Source organism: Lynx canadensis, chromosome C2 (assembly GCF_007474595.2).
Source record: "Lynx canadensis isolate LIC74 chromosome C2, mLynCan4.pri.v2, whole genome shotgun sequence".
NCBI lineage: Eukaryota > Metazoa > Chordata > Mammalia > Carnivora > Felidae > Lynx > Lynx canadensis.
This window is the reverse complement of record NC_044311.2, coordinates 62804841-62807651: the sequence shown is the minus strand read 5'-3', so window position 1 is coordinate 62807651 and position 2811 is coordinate 62804841. Positions and strand designations below refer to the sequence as shown.

Sequence of the window (2811 nt, the reverse complement as noted above, 5' to 3'; positions counted from 1 at the left end):
CAGTCGGTTAAGCGTCCGACATCAGCCAGGTCACGATCTTGCGGTCCGTGAGTTCGAGCCCCGCGTCGGGCTCTGGGCTGATGGCTCGGAGCCTGGAGCCTGTTTCCGATTCTGTGTCTCCCTCTCTCTCTGCCCCTCCCCCATTCATGCTCTGTCTCTCTCTGTCCCAAAAATAAATAAAAAACGTTGAAAAAAAATTAAAAAAAAAATACGGAATAGGCAAATAATTATCTTAAAAACTACAGAGAAATAAGTTCTCCAATTTCCCTGGTAATGTATGCATCCTAGTGTCAGTATTTATTTATTTTTAGCTAGTTATTTTTTTTCTATATTATTCATTTCATTAGTTCATTATAAACACATTAGCAATATCATCTTACTAGATAACATACCAGTAAAAGTCCAGTGGCTGAACTATCAAAAGAACATATAGATATCTGTAAGTAAATAGAGGCTATGGAAGATGCAAGAAAATTGTGTCAAATGTCTGTCCCTGAAAGTTGTTGATAATTATTCAGAAGACTCACATTTCTTTGCTTAGCTAGTTATTTTTTTAAAAATAGTGTCTAGAACAGTATCTAGCACATGATAGGCACTTAAATACTTAGTGAATGGAAGAACAAAACATGAATCCATTTGTTATCCTCAGAGGAGATAGAATGACACGAAGCCTCCTTGTAAAAGTGAGATAAATTGAGACTAAAGGAAAATTGGATAACAATCAGTGTAAAGTGGTGAAAAATGCTCTTCATCTGTACGGGCTTTGCTGTCAGCTCGGAGCCTGCTTTGGGTCCTCTGTCCGTGGCCCCCCATCCCCTGCTCACACTCTCTCTCTCATAAAAATAAATACACATTTAAAAACAAATAAACAGGGGCCCCTGGGTGGCTTATTCGGTTAAGCATCCAACTTTGGCTCAGGTCATGATCTTACTGGTTCCTGAGTTCAAGCCCTGTATCAGGCTTTGTGCTGACAGCTCAGAGCCTGGAGCCTGCTTTAGATTCTGTCTATCTCTCTCTGCCCCTCCCCTGCTTGCGTTCTGTTTCTCTCGCTCAAAAATTCGTAAACATGAAAAAACAAACAAACAAAAACCCCCAAAATTTTGAAACAAAATTCTTTCAACAATAGAAGAAAATAAATTTTAGTAGTTTTGTGATTCAAATAAAAATCGCAATTAAGTATACATGGGAGGAGAATAACAACAATGGCATGAGAAGCAGTGATTAAAAAAAAAAAAAAAACTTTAGAACACTATTATAACATCCATATCGTTCTTAGACTTGATGAAAGAAAATGCCATATTGGATTCTTGTGTCTCAAACCTGAGCTTTGTATGCATAAAAATGATCCCTGGCTGTATAACAAAGACACTGAAGTGATTTATATCGTAATTTACTGCATGATTCAAAGACTAATCCCTAAGAAGCACATGTGTGGTATAGAAAAAAGCAGCAGAATAGAAGATTTGAAAACAGAACTGACACTGAAACTAACTGACCAAAGGAGACAGAACTTAGAGTCTGAAACTAACCATGTTAGTGGCTCGTTAGATTTTGTTTATGTATTTGTTTATTTGTTTCTACATGCCAGTCATCTTTTACTGGGTGTTACTTCTTAATTCGGACATGAAAGGATTCAAGGGTGCCCGGCAAAGGCTATGGTAAGGAAGGTAGAATGTGCCTCCACACTGGGCCCTCTTCAGCAGTACTTGGGTAGCTGCTTATGTTTGAGTCCCTTGTTAAGAATGACAGTCGCTGAAAAGCACATAAGCTGCCAGCACCACAGAAATCCTAGAGACGCCCCCTTTCCTCACATTGACATACCTGCTGTAATACAGTAGCAACCTCTTTGAAACACTCCAACAGTGACATTAGGGGTGAAATCCCTCATCAGTATACAGTCTGGCAACTCTGCTAGTTTACCATCCATGAGCTTTTTCATCTTCACTGGTGCGGATGATGCCATCTTGGAGTTCTGGGTGTCTGGCCAACTAAAAATGTAAAAAGTCACCATTGTACGGAGGACTTTAATAGGACCTGGAGTTTCAGAATACAGTGTATATTCAAAATGTCCAGAATACAATCCAGAATTACTCAGCAGACAAAGGAGCAGGAAACTACGACCAATTCTCAAAACACAATCAACAGATGCCTACTCGGAGATGATCCAGATGTTGAAGTTACTAGGCTTTAAAACAACTATGATCGCTCTCCACAAAGTGGAATTGAACACATGTGAAGTGAAGGAAAGATAGCAATTCTGAGGAGTGAGATAGAAATCATAAACAAAGAGCCAAAAGGAGATTTTAGAAATGAAAAATGTAATGTGTGAAGTAAAAGTGAGGCCACTGGATGGCAGAATTTAAAGACTGATCAATAGAAATCATCCAAAATAAAGAACTGAAGAGAAAATATCTTTAAAAAGTGAACAGATCATCAGGTACCTACAGGATAATATTTTAAGATATAACATGTGTGTCATTTCAGTCCCCCAAAGAAAAAGAGATTGGTTCAGAAAAAATATTTGAAGAAATAATTGCTGAAAACTTTCCAATATGGTGAAACATATAAGGTTACAAAATAAACTCAAAGAAAACCATACCAGACACATTATAATCAGACTGCTGAAAACCAGAGGTAAAGAAAAAAAAAATCTTGAAAGCAGCCAGAGAAAAATAACACGTTACACAGAGCCTAGAAGACAGTGGAACAACATCTTTAAACTGCTTAAAGAAAAGATCTGAGAATTAACTGAGACTTTTACATCTAGTGAATATATCCTTTGGGAATGACAGTGACATAAAGATATCCCTA

General features: G+C 37.8%; 1 pseudogene; it reads right to left on the bottom strand.

The window, feature by feature from the left end:
- Window positions 1-1696: 1696 nt before the first annotated feature.
- Window positions 1697-1963, bottom strand: LOC115522849 (annotated as a pseudogene).
- Window positions 1964-2811: the final 848 nt, after the last annotated feature.